The following is a 19,011-nucleotide window of genomic DNA, read 5'->3' on the forward strand; positions in this document are numbered from 1 at the left end:
AACCCGGGATTTCTTCTGTGCCCTCTAGCAAGGAAACAGTGGAGGTTACTACCATCTTTCTTGTAAGAAATTAACATGGTCTGAATTCTGAACTTTTCCAGCTGATTCCTTCCCTGTTTTGATTTTGTTCAAGGAAATTTGTTCAGCGTCATAGGGCCTTGCTGAGGCCCATGAGGTTCCAGAGTAGGAACTCTGAATTTGATTTGAACTGTAATTTCTTGTGAACAGTTATATACTTGGTAACAATTATATGTATTTCTTTCAGTAGAAGTGAAAAATAGAATAAAATTTAGAAAAACAACAAAATCTAGCTGACTCTTCTTATATAAAAGAACTATGAGAGACTTTTAAGAGCCGCACAGAACAGTTAAAATTTCTAGTTTGAAAATGCACAAATGCTCATAAAATATTAACAGATTGGTCAGTCTGATGTCTCAAGCCTTCCATTTGTCACAGCAAGTTTGGAGTAAGAATTAAAAATATTTTAAAAACACGTATTTCAGAAATAAGTTCTTCAAGCAAGTACAAGAGATGCATGGCACCTTTAAAAATATAGTCTGCTGTCTTCAATTAAAAAAAAAATCTTACATGTTTGATTGGAAATAAGTGTGGAAATGCCAAAGGATGTACAAACAAGAAAAGATGAGTATCAGCAACTTTGTTAAACATACAAATAGTGTGTTAACAGATAAACAAATAGAGAAGCTTGGTGTTTTTTTGTTGTTTTTCCTTTGTTTTCAGCTTACTTTGGAATAAGCATGGAGATTTATTTAGTTTTCAATTAATAGTCCTCTGCTCTTAAAGGAACTGAAAAAATCTTTGATCTTAAAAGAGCCTTTCTATTCCAAGTTAAAGACATGTGCGATAAGAAAACAAAGTACATAAAATCACGTTGTATCCTGTTAGTAACGCATGAAAGGTGTGAAATCAACAGCCACGGTTTGTTGTATGGCACGTGACAGAGTGAAGATTAGATAGCTGGTTTGCCTAAGCATGCAGCTAAAAATGAATCACAGTCACAATATTCACCAAAGGCAGCCACAGTCCAGTTTTTGGACAACAGTTTTAATCTCTCATCTCCTACAAAGCTGAGCAAACTGCCAGTCAAGACTGGAAGTAAGGGCCCTGATAACACATTATGCATTGTTACACATTAAACTGCTGTTGCTGTTTTATTTATTTTGAAGGCACCATCTAAGCAGATAGCAGTAATGTACATTATCTTCGAAAGTAATAGGATCAAACTGGCTATGGACTGCTGGACATGCAAAGAACAGTTCCAGGTCAATTGTGTGTGTGTGCCAAGTGTGACCTGCGCACTGTTAAGTAGGATTTTCCTACCCTCTAAATCAACACAGTTGTGATCATTCTTTTTTAACATCAGTATTCATCAACTTGCTGGTCAAAAATTCTCAAGGCAAAAACCTATTACCATTCCAGGTTATTATCCCTTCCTTGCATGTACTTTTCTCTGTACCAGAAGAATAAACAACTACGCAGGGTGTCCTGATTAACCCAATTCAAGATGAAATTGAGATACAAGGTTAAGAGTTTAGCTCTCTAAGCAGTTGTACTTTAGTGAAAAACAAAGCACAAAGCTAGAAAAATTGTATGTCAAATGAGTAGATTTAGTTAAGGCAGATGTTTAAAAATCATTTTATGTTTTAAAGTATTTTCTTTTGCTAAGTGACATGTAAATGAAACAGCTTCAGCTCTAGGACTGGTGGTTATAGCTGCTCTGTAGTGTGCAGTAAATGCAGCACTTTGGAGATATACTGCACTTGCATAAATTATCCATAAGTCTCATACTTTCCTGGACAGCAAGAACTGCTGTGGATCTGAGAGAAAATCTGCATAAGCATGGCAGACAGCTCCAACATTTCTGGACCAAACAGGTCACTTACAGCAGAGCACCTATGACTGATCAGGTTGCTCTATGTCCAACACCCAGACGAAGTCAGCATATCCTCAGAGTATCCATCTGAGAAACAGGAATAATTTCTCAGGGCATTTTTGACCAACATTCAAAAGAAGATAAAAAAAAAATAGATATTAACGTAGAGCAAAATCAGGAATACCAATTGCACAAATAATCCTGTTCTTTGATTGCAAAACCTAGCAGAGTACATCAGATAATGTGGTTGTTGTTACCGTTCTTTACTAAATAACTTTATACTCTGCTCCTAGAACTTTTCATAACCTGTACGTAGTTAACTTGTCTGCAGACTATCCAGGAGTTCACCCAGCTGACACTAGATGGTGGTGTGGTGCACTACATTTTCTGATTGCAGACTGAATCTTTTTTTGGGGGAAAGTCATAATGTGTCTTCATTCCAATGGAACTCTGATGAAATAGTTGGGATGGCTTATTTCAGGAAGAAAAAAAATAATAATAATAATAATCCATAACAGCATTCAAAGAAATCAAGGAATGTAAATTTGACTATATTCCCTCTGTCCTAAATTGAGGATGGTAAGCTAAGGTAGTCAGAATTGTGAGACACTTGCTCTTCCATCTCCCTGTCCTTTAAAAGTATTCCACACCAAAAGAATCATCAATGACATTTAAAAATTTTGAAGGAGGAAAAAATGGTTTAAGAACATTTTGCTTCAAGTTTTTATTTTTATTACAAAGACCTGAAAATTATGTAGAAAAAGTAACACTTCCTATAAATATAAAAATGTCTTAGGAAAATTCCATATTTTTATAAAACTTAGGTAGAAAAATTTGGTGAGAGCGTTTAAGTTCCAAGATTTGCAGTACTCTTGAACCCTGGGGGTTTCTGAGACAGGAACCATCTGTGCAAAGCTGCACCATCTTCAGCTCCCCACCCCTTCTTCCAGCTGTATGGCAGCATGACTCATGCCAAAGATACACCTGAGAATCCCTCTGCTGCCATCAGCACTAAACTCTAGGGGAGAAACTAAAGAGTGGCAAGGCATGCCACTTCAATGGAAGGCAAATCTTGAAAGAAAGCCTGGAGCCTTGAACGAAAGCTGGTAGAACTACCCCAACACTCCTGGCTAGGCTCTTCATATTATCTACATAAGGATCTCCCAAAAAGGAGCATCAGAGAGCAAAACCCGTACTCGTCCCAGATCACATATTGAAAATTGTTTGAAGTAGAAGAAAAAAGTCTGTCATTTCTTTGTGATTACTCACTTACCTGTCACTGGGAATTGGAAGGAGCGAGGTCACTTTTTCAAGCATCAGCTTTAGCTACTCAGTGATCTGTTCACAGAAATTTAAATATAATTGTAGAAAACAGTAAAAACTTTAAACTGAAATATCTCACTGAATAATATTTTTTCTCTTTCTAAAGACAGGGGGGAGAAATTTTCTTTTGATTAGTTTTTAAAAAGTTCATTTGCATGTGTTCTACTTTCATCCTGAACAAGAAAAATCTTAGGTTTCCATGACTGTCAGACCATTTTAATGAGTCGAAGAAAGTGTTTTCTTATAAATTATTCATTTCTTTCCTCCCCTATTTTTTCGTTCCTTCTCTTCTCGCTATACTATATTAATATTCTATATCCTGTATAACAAAGTCCTTACTTCAAGATTACCACATCAGACTTTTCCACCAAATAAGTGTAACAAATTAAGCGCTCTATAGAATCCTGACTGTAATTTCAACGTATTGTGTACAAGTTCATCCTTTTTCATCAATCCTCCTTTTTCAATTTCTTTCTTTTTATCTGGTATGAGGACAGACTAAAAACAATGAGGGAAAGTGGAATCTGAGATGGATGTAGCCCTGAGGTGTGAAGGTTCAAGAAATGCCTAGCAGCTTCAACTTATCTGCAGCACTAGCCAGTATCACAAGCTTCAAATAAAAAATCTAATATCACGTGCTTCAAGTAAAATATCTAATACTGTCAAAAAAAGAAAATGGAATTAAAGGATCTGGCTAGTACAGGAAGAAAAAAACACTGAACCTATCTAATGATCTATTTATATCCTGCAGCATGAGAACTAATAGTCTGGTAATTTTATCCTAGCTGGTGGAACAGCAGACTGTATTCGTATATTCTTGATAAATGAATTTACCCCACCAGTGATTTAGAGCCTTATTGGGACAAACAGAGATGAAGTAGTCTCTGCCAACAATAAATGACTCTATTGCTTTTGGCTAAGTAGAACAGACTCTCAGAAACATGTTTCCTTCACATTCTATTTATTATAAAGACATACACAGATAGTGAAGCTTTAACACAAAATAAGCAGCCAAAAAAATATATATATCAGTAAATATTAATGCTATTTATTAGTCCTTCAAAAGCATTCACACCTATCAAATATGTATTTTAAAGGCGATCCATTATAGAAAAGCGATAACAAAAATCCCAGAAGGAAATGCTGAGCCACATTGCTCAGAAATATATCTAGGTTCCATGAAATTACCAGAAGGTGCCTAAAGCTAATAATTAGTACTTAGACTTCAACATCTTCTCTCCCACTATGAAGATTACAGTGTCCTGTTCTTCCTGGGGATTTACACTCCGTTATATTCTAGGGCTTGTCTCTTAAGAGAAACAACCCTGGCATGAAGGAACAATGAGTCAAAGCTACACACTGAGAATGGTCTTGGAATGTCACTCGTAAGCTATATAGCAAGTAAGATCCAAAAATGCCAGAGTCAAAAGGAAAAAAGACAGGGGAAAAAAACTTGGAGAGGTTCTAGAAGTGAAGGGGGATGGGGGAGAATCAATACAAGTGTCAAATCTTATGAATCAATTCATTAAGATAGTGCTTGAGGCTCAAGGGTAGGACATGGGAAGGAAACAAGCAGCTGAAGCTCCAAAGAACATACACACATGTTAGAAATGGAATGATAAAACTTGTAAAAAGTTACTAAATAAATAAATAAATAGCATGATAGCTAACTGAATGTTAAACCAACATTTCACATGAAGAACAGTTTCATTTAGTGTCAGGCTACCACAGATACAGCAGCCACAGAGTGCCAATATCTGGGGCAAGTCCCCATGTAAGACAGTAAACAATTTGTTTCCTTAAAATAAAGGGTTCCGATTTATCACGGTACTACTACCTGGATCAGCCTAAAGTAGTTAAAATTTACTTCATACTCTCAGTTTACCACACAGAAACACAGACAATTGCAGAAAAGTTGTCCGTAGTTTTACAAACCTGCCCATACCAGCATATGTGTGCATTTTAGCCAAATGATTACAGCAAGATTACACTAATTCTTTCAATAACAGTAGATCATAGTAGCTACAGGCTGGGAGATAACTCCTCTGAAAGCAGAGACCTCCAATCCCAAGAGCAATCTTCTGAAAATATCCCATTTCAAACCAGCATAAACCAGTAGACTCAATGTCAATACATTTAGAAGACCCATATAGACACAAAAGCTCTCCTTTTATGACCCCAAATGAGGTATTAAATCTATTTCTATTATACAGATTAAATTTTCTTTGACTTGTTTACTGAACACTTTTTCTTTCTCCTTCAAGACGTGGACAAGGGCCTTTCTGTAGATTTTACACAGCACATACAAGCCCTGGATCTTAGCATGTAATTACCTGGTGTGCTAATAAGAGCCCAAATGCAAGCTTGAGATGATCTTCTCCAGTCAGACAATCAGCACTGTTCTAGTTTCTTCTGAGCTTCACAGAGCCTCTCTATTTAATTAACTTCAAGTGCTGTACTCTCCGAGGAAGCAGAGGGAGAGTTTATGAGGAGGTGTGGTATAAATTACATAGTAATTTGAACAGAGTGGAAATCCAAGACAGTTTGTGTGCAATAAATCCTTTTTTTCTCAAACACACCTATTTCTTGAGAGGCTAGAGGCCAAAACTAGGCTTTCAGCTCTTAAATAATACCATATGGTAGTGTGACACCTCGGTATCTCCAGCAATTTGATCCATTAGGTATACGCACAAAGGCAAGCTCCCAAAGGCTTAGTATAGACTTTTAGAGCTAAAGTCCAAACTACATCCCCCTCCCCCCCCCCCAAAAAAAAAAAAAAAAAAAAAAATATATATATATATATATATATATAAAACACCATTCTTACTGGTTTCCACCTTTTTCTGAAAGCTTTTAAAGTTGTTTCTAGAAGGATCCAACCCTTAGGAGCCAGACACATAAATCCCAAGTTAGTAATTAAGCAGGGGGGCTCTGGGCACCCTTGAGACCTTGATCTATTAAGCACGTTCAAAGCACTACTGACTAGATGAACTTTATTGGTTTTAAATGATTGTCAGAGTTTCACTTCTACTTTATTAGATAATAGCTTAAAAATTAGAACAGCCCTCTAGGGAAGTGAAAACAGGTCAATACAATCTTCCTCCTGAGAGGATTCAAGGCCGCACCACTCACTGCTGAATACGATGCCTGAGTGAGCATCCTATAGACGAGGCTATGTAAAAGAATGAAGAGGAAGGCAAATGCTTCTGCAAAATCATGCCAAATTAACGTGCCACAAGGAACGAGTGTAAAATTCATAACATTGCTGCAAGCCTTACGATTATGACACTCTGCCAGAAGGTGGAACGGTGACCCTAGGTCTTCTCTCATTACCGCACATACGTTTTGTGCTGCACAAACGTTAGGTTAAAAAGGAAATCACTCATAATGCAAAATTCTTTCTGAAAACTGGGACTACAGCTATGGCTTCCAGCACTCCCTCCACAGCTGTGCCTTAACCAGCAGACTACCAGCAACTGATTCTTTTGGAGCTATGAATTTATACCTAAGCTAAAGTATGTCTCAAAGCTGGGTTTCCCATGTCCCATGGAATGCTCTAATAGCCAGGTTGTAAGAGGCAGCTTCAAGGCACCTCCTTCAATCCCACTTTAAAATATTAAACCCTGTTTAACAGTTCTTCAAGAATTGATGCAAGTGCATAATCTAAGAAGCGGAGAAAACACCAAGAGGAGACAAGCAAATTTCACATCTTGAGTATCTGTAAAAGCAACACCATCAAATCCACGTATACTAATAATTTATTCCCCTCTCAGCAATCAGTTAAATAGAAATATGGAAAGTTTTGAAACATAACACGGCTACATTTTTTGTGCAAGGGCAAAATCTTCATTAATTGTATCAGCTCCAATTATATTAACAAGAACTGTTTTAACTGTCAGTATTAACATGAAGACAAAATGTAAATTATTTGGGAAGCCTTTCTTAATTGACACATAATTGTAAGGAGAAAAAATATCTCTTGCATCAGGATCATTATTGGAAAGGATAAGTAAATAAATCTATAAAATAATTTATTCTGTTAGTTGCTGGGAAACCTCATTGTTGATATGACAACCATGGCACAGTAAACCAGATTACAGCTTGCTTCTGATCTGCCTGTGTTCTTCTACATTTTCATTAAGGGAAATGTTTTCTATCTGCTATGCTATAGTGACACCTACAGAGAAAAAATAGTTAAAATGGGGGACTCAGGAAAGAAACAGGTTAGAAATAATTGTTAAGAGATGCCTAAGCACAGTTGTATATCTATGCAGTATGTATTGTTTTAAATGCAGCCAGAAGCTTTTGAATGCTGCGTGCTAGTCTCTTAGGACCCAATTTATAAATATTTTCAGTGTAGTCATATTAGAAAAATCAAGCTAATAGCAAGTTTCCAAGCAGAGTTGGTTATTTTAATTGCTGAATATATTTTGCTAACACTTATTTGGAAGCATTAATTTTTACAGTTTTCAAGTATCAGCCTTTTTTTTTTTTTTTTTTTTTTTCCTGCAGCACTGCTGAATTTACAAAATATGCATCTCTGGAATCTTCTATTGACGACTACTCTGCATTGTTGCATTGCTGTTTGTACAATGTGTTTTCTCTTGAAAATGCACTGAAGGTTTAGCTTTTGCAGAGGAAAGAAATACTTCTTTTTTTTCTAGGCCTCTTCCTTTAGCAGGTAAAAATGAAATGCTCTAATTTACTACATTGATTGAGGTTAATGGTTTCTTCATCGTTGCAAGTCACTTTCAGAACTCTTGCTAATTAATTTAATATCATATTGTTGGACAGTCAAAGCCTGACACTTTAAACACTATTTTCATTTTCAACAAAAATCCTGAGGCATGTGGAGCCTATTTTCTTTTCCCAAGGCTTCATGCTCTGGCCAACAAAATCTCCTCTTCTTACTGTTCCCTTCCTAGTGGGCCTTGACACTTTTTGGTATCTATGGTTAACAAAGAGTTAAATAGTAGCATGACATCAAATGTTTCACAGAAGAGGACTCCTTCAAAGATTTTGGAAGAAGATCTTGAATCAATTTTAAAAATATATATATTTCATTTCCCAATATAAAATTGCAATTAATCTCTCTTAAAGTTAGCATCTGTTTCATGGGGAAAAAATTCAGTACTGAGGGTACTACTGAGCTTTCTGGGATGAAAATGCAACAACCTGAATCTTCCTACTTTGTAAGAATTACAACACACATTTCTGAAAGTGGATGAAATTGTAAGAACTAGAGACACAATGCATTAAACAACGCAATTTCAGCAAATCCATCAGACAAATGGACTCTTCAGATATACAAAATATTTTACTGCTCTCCAACCTCGGCATAACAGAATGCTTGCATGTGCTCAGAGTTTTTCATGACAAGACTCCAGTGAACGACCCCACTCTGGAGGTATAACAAATCTAGGAATCTCCTGTTTCATTGATTTTTTTTTTTCCAGCATCCTCATTTAATAGAGATACTATATTTTGCTTTTTAGCTGATAACAGCCCCACAACCAGAGGGACTTTCTAAAGTTTCTTCTCTCCCATCTTCAATATCTGGCTGTAATTGGAAGCAAAGCCCTAGATATGTGGGTGTGAACCTAAATGTAACACAACAAACAGGTCTTACAGTTGCCTTGATTCACTCCTATTCATTTAACCTAACTACTCCTATTCGCTTAGGAGAAAGTATTTTTAATGGACTTTACTGAATGAACTTGACCTCAAATTGTACCTGTCCAAGGCATGTATCTGTTAAGTTCTACAGATGGCATTTATTTACACAGAGCAGCTACTCCCAGTAATCTGAGCAGACCATAAGGACTCCAAGCAGTGCTTAATACTCATCTTAGGACTGCAAACATTCCAGGCTGACAGCAGAAGATCTCTGTAGAGTTCCCTGTGGGTCTCCAAATAAATATAAATTGTCACAAAAAAAGTTAACAACCATAAAACGCTGTTTTATTACTCCATATATTATCACTCAATCTCACGGATTGAATGAAGTTGGAAAAGTTGCAGTAAATGAGCAAGATGCACGATAACATGTTTGACAGACAGACATAGCCTGTGAAGGACAGACAGGAATTTTGTTTGCTGTGTGCAGCAAGAGTTAAATTGACTCCATTATCTCCTTCCTTGGAAAGCTCCTCACATTCTACCTATGTTAAATTGCTCCCTGACTTAAGTAATCATCTCTTTCGAGCCCTTAAGCAATAAAAACTGACTGCAGCAAGGCTGAATGAAAACTAAATAACATCACTATCAGTGGAGGTAGCACAGCAAGAGCAGAGGTATTTCTGATATCAGTAAGTGTGGAAAATGTTCACAGTTTAGAAAGGAAGAAGTCCTTTAACATATTACAGACACGCTGCAGCTAAAATATTAAAAAACTGAGTGTTGCCTTAGGCATCCCAAAGCTTGTTGTGCGATATAATTCATTTAATAATTCTCTCAGACAAGGAAAGGAAAAAGAAAATAAATAAAAAATAGCAAGTCAGGTAAAGTGGTGGTTTTGTGGAACCCTCACAGCACGGTTCACCCAGAGCCACAGCACTTATCTGGCCTCCCCGTTCTGGTTATCTCTGCGTTTCCTATGGCAGCAAAGGCAGCTTTTGGAGTACTTGACGTGACATGGCAAGCATTTGCCGTGGCACAAGGAATGAAACAGCTCTTCCTTCTACAACTGTCTCATAGCACTGCCTGGCATTTCTCCCTTATTTGAAAACCCTAGGTGATCCATCTGCCCGTACGCCTCAGTGCAGTTGTATCCGGTATCACAACGAGCTGTATCGCTGTAGGTAAAGCACTCAAGTGCCTGTATGAAAGTACTGGTGTGTGTGGGTTCAAGGATTTTAAAGCACTGGTATCATGAGGTGTCCATCACACATCAGGCAGTATTGTCTCTGTCAGAGGATGTTTCAGTTACTTTCTCCAGCTGAAGAGCTGCAACTGATTTGGGATGAAATAGCAGGGCTGCCCTGAGGCCCCCACTTTGTGGTTCAACTCCCATAAAAGTGTTGCTGCTTCAGCTTCCATTATCTTTTGACTGCTTTAATTTGGTTCCATGCATCTCATACTGGTGAGGGGTTGGTTATTAGTTTTTCTCCTCTCCTAATCCTTCCCTGTAGCCAGAAGAAACAGCTGGTTTGATTGTACAGTATTTTAAAGCAATATCATGCAGCAATGATAAAAACAAAAGGGGTGCAGTGTTTTCTCAGGTATCTCACCTACCTCTTTTGTAGCACCTTTTGAATTGATCATATATGGATCCGTTTCTGGCAATTCAGCACGTTATGCAACTGGAAGCGAGAACTCACATCATGTCATCCTCAGTACTCAACAACTCAACAACTCAGTACTGTTTTTGTAAAATGTGGTTAGAGCTTATTTTGGTTTGCTTCTTTTTGCTCTTAATTTTGCAGGCTTTGGAGTGTAGAGACAAAGAGTGGGCTGATCACACGACAGCCAAAATACTGCTACCTCTGAACATGGGCAACATTTCATCTTCCCTCAAAGCAAATTTATTTGGTAATGGGGCTTTCGGGTTTCACTTTCTGTGCTGGATTTTATGTCAGAGCAGCATTTCAGACAGTTCCTGTTCTTTTTATCGTTCAAGATAGGAACGGGCTTATTTAATTCTGCTCACATTCATTCCTTTGCTCCATTTTCTTTCCACAAATCAGAGTCTCAAGTCCCATCTCAATGTTCAAACTACGCTATAAAAATATGCAGCACTGATCAAAATAAAAGACACATACAAATCCTCCCTCTATATTTAACCAAGCACTCCTTCACAGTAATTTCATTCCAGGAAAGTCCAAGGGTAGCTTCTAACCTCTGCTTTAGATGCTACCCATATATAAGCACAACATCAACCACGTTATAGACAGGATAGCAGTGCACAAGGCAAGAGTGTAGATTATATATTTCTGCTATAATAATGCCTTCCAAAATTAATCCTATCAACAGTTCTTTTTGCTCAGATGCCTCACTACCACTTCAGCTATCACATCTGAATACGTGGATTGAAACACTCTCAAGAACTGGTATACCAAGACAGCTACCTTGAGTGAAAATCTCACTCTAAATGTCCTCTGAAATCCACCACTTCTACTAAACATGGAAGAAGTTACATGTATATAGTGACAGCGTGAGAAGAAAAGTTGTGAGGTACAACCATGTTAGACACATAGCACATCATTTAATATTATATATTAGATATAAAAGTAAACTTATCCTTGCAAAATGTTGAACACTAAATAGTGGGAAAATTAGGTAGTTTCCACTTACAGAATTCAAAAGTTTTCTCAACATGCTACAGAAGACATCTGTAGCCAATTTTCTGAATTTTATATGAATTTCAGCTTTAATGTCTGCACCTTTTAGGCCTTTAAAATCCATTGTTTAAAGCATATTTTTTGACTATTACATGCAAGCATCCATGTTCACCAGAGGAAGATTTCCTCAAAATTCCTGACTGTCTGTGACAACAGCTTCATTCTTCCTTAAACTTTGCCATTTTATATTCTCATCACTTACTTGGTACTTTGCAGTACAATTTTCCATAAGCACCTTTGATCAAAAGCGTCCAAATGCTTTCTTCTAGCTCTGCCAAATGCCAGATTTCTTATCTATGCAACAAATCAGGAATTTTGTAATTAGCATTACACAGTCAGCCTTCATAGTACCTCAAATCATTCTCTCTGCCATGTGGATAGACGCACTAAAACTCCTCTAAGCCATTTAACTACATTACTAAACAATGTGTCTAGCATACCTTTAATACTAAACATAAGAGCACATAACCAACTCATTTATGAATGCAGCTATGAGGACCAAGGGGGATCTCAAGAAGAAGAGTGCTTAGCAGTTTAGCTAAATACTGTCTTTTAAGTTTTAATTGCAGCTTTTCACTAGACATAGGAAATTGAAAGAAGAGTTCTAATGGAGGGAGAAGATCCATTGAAATTAAAAATGCTAACAGTAAACGAAAAATGCTATAAAAATAAAAAGCACCTCACAGACCTATAAGTGAATAAATAAAAACAAAGTTAATTTGGAAATGAGATGAAGGATCTAACTCGTCTCTTAGAGCAGCAAGGTTCTGGAAGCACCTCCTACACGTGGTACCAACAGCAAAAACCAACCAACCAAGAACAGCTTCAAGAAAGATTGTGTGACCTGCTGCCAGCAAAGCAAGTAGACTTGCTGATACAGGACTGCTTCTTCCAGGGCCTCTAATTTTAATCTTCCTTCTCTCATTACATCAGTAGTGCCGCTGTATCCTGAACAATGTAGCATAACTAGCATCTACATAAAGAGTTACATATGTGGTAGCCTGATTGCCATTCAGCCAACATTTTCAAGGAACTATAGACAATGATTATTTCCCAACTAGCAAATTTAAAGCTCATCCAGGACTTTGACTAAGGCTCCTTCCCACCCACAGACAGTACTTCATTTATCAATACCCAATTTCCTCTGTCACCCAATCATTTCTGTAAACTTCCACAGGCAGATTTAATTAGAACATTCTGAGTCATTTTATAGCAACAGCAAACTGACACCTATTTGCCTCCTTTTCCAGACCACACTTGTTGCATAGTCCAGGCCTTATATAATTCCTCCATGGGAAGACATACAATGCTCTCCTGCAGTTCCAATTACATTTTTAAAATAAATTACAAATGCATAAAGGCCTGCTCTTCAATCCAATGGTTACTCAATTTCCTTAACATCTTTTTGTAATTTTAAGAGTCTTTTTAGGTAAATAAATAAATAAATAGAAATCTAAGCACACTGTGTAAATTGTGTAACCCACATCAACATACGTGTTAACTTCTCCAAGGAACTAGGATCTTCCAGGTACAGTTTATCTGTTGATGTTGATGACTCTCCAACATCTGTCCCTTTCTCCAACCACCGTGCTTTTTTCTTATGCTGTACTAAGTCAGACTTTGAATTCAGCCTCCCACTGGGGCACTGAACAGGCTGGCGTAACAGTTACTCCCTGCTACTCTTTGCAACGAGGCAGATTTAAGTGATATACCACAGCAGCGGTCTGGTAATTCCACATTTTAATTCCCTTAGAAGTCCTGAGTGAAGACCATCTGGTCCTGGTGATTTGTTACTGCTCAATTTATTGATTGGTTTCAAAACAGGAGGATTGCTAAAGAGAATAGAGCTGTGCCACAAAAGGTCAATTCAGCTCAACAAACCCTACAGAAAACTCACAATTTGCAATATAATTTACTGAGAAGAACTCAACTACAGCTGTGGTATCTGTTTTACTAGGGGATGTAGCTTTTAAACGGTGTTTCCAGCTGGATTAAGTGAGGTGAGTATATGAGGGAATCTGACCAAAGCCATAAAACTAAAGCTGCTGCGTATTCCAGAATCGCTGGGAAATGATTTGCCTTTATTAGCCGTTTACATTGCTTTTATACGCACACGCTGAAAACATATGAATGTAAGCTTGAGCATTCGTAAACACACTGCTGGTCTTTCAATATGCCAGCTTGCCATTTTAGATCTAGTTCCACCTTGCCAAAATATGAAATAACTCCTTATCTACACAGCCAACTGTGTGCGTTTATACAATTAAACCCAGTCTGTCTTTCTTTCTACCCTTCCTTTGCTGACTCCCCTCATCTTCTTAAAAACTAACCTGGAACTCTTACTGATTTTAACAGTGCTCTGTTTACATGATGCTACATTTCTAATAACCCAAGGTAAGTACAACATCCTCATTTGTGTAAAATGTGCACATCTTTTAAGTCAGAATTTGTACTGGAAGAGCCCTGTCGTGTGCATCTTGGGAGAGCTTTTAGTTCTTGATTGTCACACGCACAAAAGAATAGCAATCAATTGTTTTTAAGTTTCCTGAACAAAGATCTATCTGAAGTGCTTCGATGGTACTAGCAACATCCCTGCTGAGGGCTGCTGAGCAAAGAGGAACAGCCCTGAACAAAACAAAGGCTTCAGCCTTCAAGCCTGCTGAGGAACAGAGGGCAAGGACTGGCTAACAGTGGGGAATCGAGAAAAAACACAACTTCCCCTGACTGCAGCAGGGCTGGGGCAGGGGGAGGGAAGCCTCCGTGGGAAGGAAGAGAATAGATTAAGGACAAGATGCAAAGTTTGAGGAACTGGTAGATGCAAACAGGAGGCAAAAGAAATGGAGAAAGAATTGAGGAGGGTTACACAAGGATCTTTACTTGTTTTACCTTGCAGGGTGTTGCACCTTGATTAGGACTGCTGGAATGAAAGGCAGCAGGGGCTGTTGGAGAACATCACAAGAAAGCACAGAAGAATATAGGAGGAAACTGGGCTGGCTCTCTAATAGTGTTCAACAGTATTCTGCATAGAAGATACAGGTTTCTTAATATTTTGGAAACAGGCAGGTGTTTTTTCAGAAATGTAGATAAAAGTTCAGCTGTTCGTTGTCAAATATGATTACCGAAAAAGTCATTTTTAATAAAAAAATTACTTTCACTAAACAAAACCAGCTACAACATTCCTCAGTTATCTTTTATATAAAATGAACCTAAGAATGGAACAGCTGCCACATTTGGCTGACAATTTAGTTGACATTTTGACATATCACTCAAATTCAGAGCATTTTTCTTTTATCTGTAGCAAATAGATTTTGCTTTAAATAGCCCACTTCATGCAGTGATACTTGCAGGCACAAATCCTTGGTTGTCATTCATGCAAAAACGTTTAACTGATTTGTAAATTATGAGGGACTTTCAAAAAGCACAGAGATTCTCACATTGTAAGACAACAGAATTTGAATCAAAATGAAGCATCAACTATAGAATAGATATTACCAAAAGGAGACGTTATGCTCTTCTAAATATTGTGGGGTTTTTGAGTGATTTTAATTAATGAAAGATAGCAATAGCACACTTCAGGATACTGAGCACTTTTCAGCCTGCTCCTTTTCAAGCACCTGTTGAATTCCTGGACACAGTCACTGGTGGGTAGCTCTCCCCATCCCATAGAGGATTCACTGATGTGCAATTTAGTCCCACAATTACAGAAAACAAATACTGCTAGCAAAATACATACTGACATTATTTCTTTCAGACAATTTTCTAAAAGCTTCAGAGGTTTTCCTTTGGAGCTCTTCTTCCAAATGGGCTCTTCCTAGACAGGACATTTGGCTCTCATCATCTTCACTTACTAGATGAACTGTTACTAGGCATTACTGCCCTTACCTAGCTGTTTTCTTGTTTTCCAGAACGCAGATCAGAGAGCAGTAACAGTCTTAATACCAAAAGGGAAAAACATGGTATTACTCTGACAGTGATTTTCCTATGCCTTGACAGACTGCTAAATACTGTTAATACTTTGGCGTGCCCCATAACTTTTGCTGGGTGTTTTAAATTGATTAGCTTCCTAGGCTGCTTCGGCTTCTGAGGCAAGTCTTATTTTGACAACATGCTGAGAGCACAGCTGTCTGGGCAAGAGTGAGCTGCAACTAATAAAACTCTCAAATTATTTTTCTGGCATTTCACTAAATAATAACAATAATAAAAGCTTTTGTTGAGCTCTAAACACCCTATTGTGTTTAAAAAATTACCAGAAACGAAACCTTAATGTTCTTTGGTTGCCTAGCTAAATGTATATACCATACAAAACAGGAATGATAAACGCCTGTCATCAGACCTAAGTCCTGTAAGCAATAGGCAAACCCCACAGCTGAGACACAGTTTGTATAGTCAGTAGGTTGACTGAGTAGGGTGAAAGCAGATGAAGTCCAGTACACAGTAGCTAATGCAGGCAGTAGAATCCATTACAATGACGGAGAAGATATTGCATAATGTAGTAGGTCTTATAAAATGGATTCCAAAGTCATTTAAACGTTAAAAGCAAAAATGTGACTAAGAACATTACGTGCTTTTCACTGGCAAGACTCCCCGAGACTTTATTAAGAACAGATAGGCTGTCCCTGGATGTTCTTAAGATTCCATCATTCAAAATTAAGCCATTTGCATAATCTCTGCTGAAAGGAAGGCCAGGATACTGCCTTCTTTTTAAAGAAAGTAAGAAGTATGCAGTCCGTAACCTTGTTCCCATTCCCACCTTCTCCAAAATATACAACAAAACCAATTGACATCTTTTTAATGAATGCAAATTTCAAAGTCACCTTTAAAAATGCAGAAATTAGAAATTAGGCTATGAGAGGAAAGCTGTAGTTGTAGCTACAACTATGGCTAATATAACTAGGCTACAGTTATAGCCATTACTACTCTAAAAATGTCCTAATTTTTTCCTGACTCATTTCTGGCCTGTTTGCGAGGCTTGTTACTGATGCTGTTTACAACGAACATAATTTCTGCTTTCACAACCTTAAGAGTGCACCAAGTGACAGAAGGCCAATTCTGACATACTTTGGTGTAGAAAAGCAGCATTCCACCATCCTGTTTCCAACATCTACATCAAGGGCTCAGACATTTGTCTCTCTGGAGTCTGACAGACTACTGAAGTAGATGTATCTACACAAATGCTAGAATAATTTAATATATAATGAATTTGATGTCCACTTCAAAGTAGATTACAAAAACCAAATTGATTGCCATTGTAATTCCTAAGATCTAAGATCTATGTTTTATAACATCAGGTCATTTTAAATGTTACTAAAAGTCAATATACACCAAAAAGACATGTAGACTCACCCTAGAAGCTCAGAAATATAAGCTGCTATTTAATCTTTTTCCTTCTTTTCTCTTTCTCTATTGGCCAGAAGAGATCGTTTTTCTGTGCAAGTCCATTGACACAGGTTCAGCTCCAGCCACCCTTACAAATGGCACAGGAGGAAGAAGCAAAACCAACACTAAACCATAACCAATTGCACAACACATTTGTAACAAGGAAGTAATGCAGATTAAATCACATCCACCAACTGTAGAAAGCAATGAGCTTCCAGCACTGGATTTGTTCTATATGCAACAGAAAACAAGCAATCAATGCCACAGAACTGCATCAGGTCTGATGCTCTTTTTGGTCTTCTAGTTAGGATAGCAGTCCTACTACTATGTCTTGAAGAAAAAATCCTTATAACAAAGACATCTCGAGGTGTGTTAAAACTAGGAATATAAAACTGAGATGTGTTTAAATTATCACTAAACAGGGAGATTACTATTACTTTGAAATAAACTCATTTTCTGTCCAAAGTTTGTTAGCAGTATTGTCAGAAACATTTTTTCTTTCAGGAAAAAGGAATGGCATGGGAGAGCTGTTAAAATCAGATGTGGACAATAGACTGTGACTTTTTGTTTTTCTCTTACGATCTCAAACACAAAGGTTTAATATGGTTGTTGAGGGGTCCAGGCACACAATACAGTAGCACCTACACCAGTGGTTTACAAGTTAAAATGAGTTGCGAACAGCATGGAAGCAGCCAGCCTATCTGTTCCCTTTCTGCAAGGGAAATGAGTGTAATAGGAATATTTAGAAAAGTAACTCAGAAAGAAAGAAAAGGTTACAGTCATGAGAGAGAAGCATTGACCTTAATCTACAAAGCAGGAAACCTGCTTTCTGATTTTATTCTTAGAATTCTTGGCAAACTACTGTAATAAAATATCAATATATGGTAAACTTTGTTGAGAAAACTAAAGTGAAAAACTAAGCCCTCACCTCAAAGAGGCGAAATGAGGCAGGAGGTCAAATCAATGGCCTGCTCAGCCCAACAGTTCTAGTTTTTGTGAACTAGGGATACTCAAGTACTTCTTCCTGTAGAAAGAAATTGTTCGTGCTGTGTGGTACTAGTGCATAACTGAGGAGGGGAATAGAAAACAAATGCACACTACATTAGAGTTCTGTGGCATTAAGGAGAATGCAAACAAGTGTTTAATTATTAGAACCCAAATAATATATTGGAATGTTTCCACTGTTACATTAATGAAGGTCATTTGCCACCTGAACATAAAATCACAAGGCTTTCAGGATGAGCAGTCAATGATGTCTTTAAACAGTTGAGGCTATAAACAAAATTAACTTCTTTAAACTACCTATATTTGTTAATTAACCAATGTAGTGATGAAAATCATGACCTTTAATAAAAGGCCTCTAACATGAAATTTTGTGTCACTGTTGCTGTGGTGAGTAATAACTAAAGTAGATGCATAATCCTTTCATTAAACATAAAATGGATAATAATATAGTCCAAACAATGTACAGTGTTGGTCTTTGAATTGCATCTTATGCAAACTCCCCATGTAAACCAGTTATGAGATAACAGTGAAATGTAGATGGAAGATGTAAGCCAGGATGTAAAGTTTCTATTTCTATAGGAAAGCTTCTGTGAGCATTAACCATTAATTTTAACCATGTCTAGTGATTTATCCAAAAACAGGTGAGAGCAATTGTCAGACCAAAGCTTTTAGTTAATCCTGCTTTAAAAATTTCCCAACACAATCAGACAGAAATCTTACATTCTGCTAAATCCACACACAGGTATAAAACAACCAAATTTTTTTACATGGCAGTATCATGTCAGCACACAGCACGTAACAGTCAAGCAGCTTTTACGGAAGTTATATTGCTTTTATGAACCTTATATTGTCTGGGAAGGTGGAAAGAACTACAACTACCCCTAAACACACAGATCAGACAGCCAAACATCTGCTCTAACATTATTTTGTAAATACTGTTCTTTTCAGTTTTCCATTTAAATAATACTTTGTTTTGGCATAGAAAACATGGAGTTCAGTTCATTTGATGCCTCCTAAAACCCTAAACCTTTTGATACAACAGAGATGCAAGTTCAACACTAGAATAATAAATAA

This window comes from Anas acuta, chromosome 9 (genome assembly GCF_963932015.1).
Source record: "Anas acuta chromosome 9, bAnaAcu1.1, whole genome shotgun sequence".
NCBI classification, from domain to species: domain Eukaryota; kingdom Metazoa; phylum Chordata; class Aves; order Anseriformes; family Anatidae; genus Anas; species Anas acuta.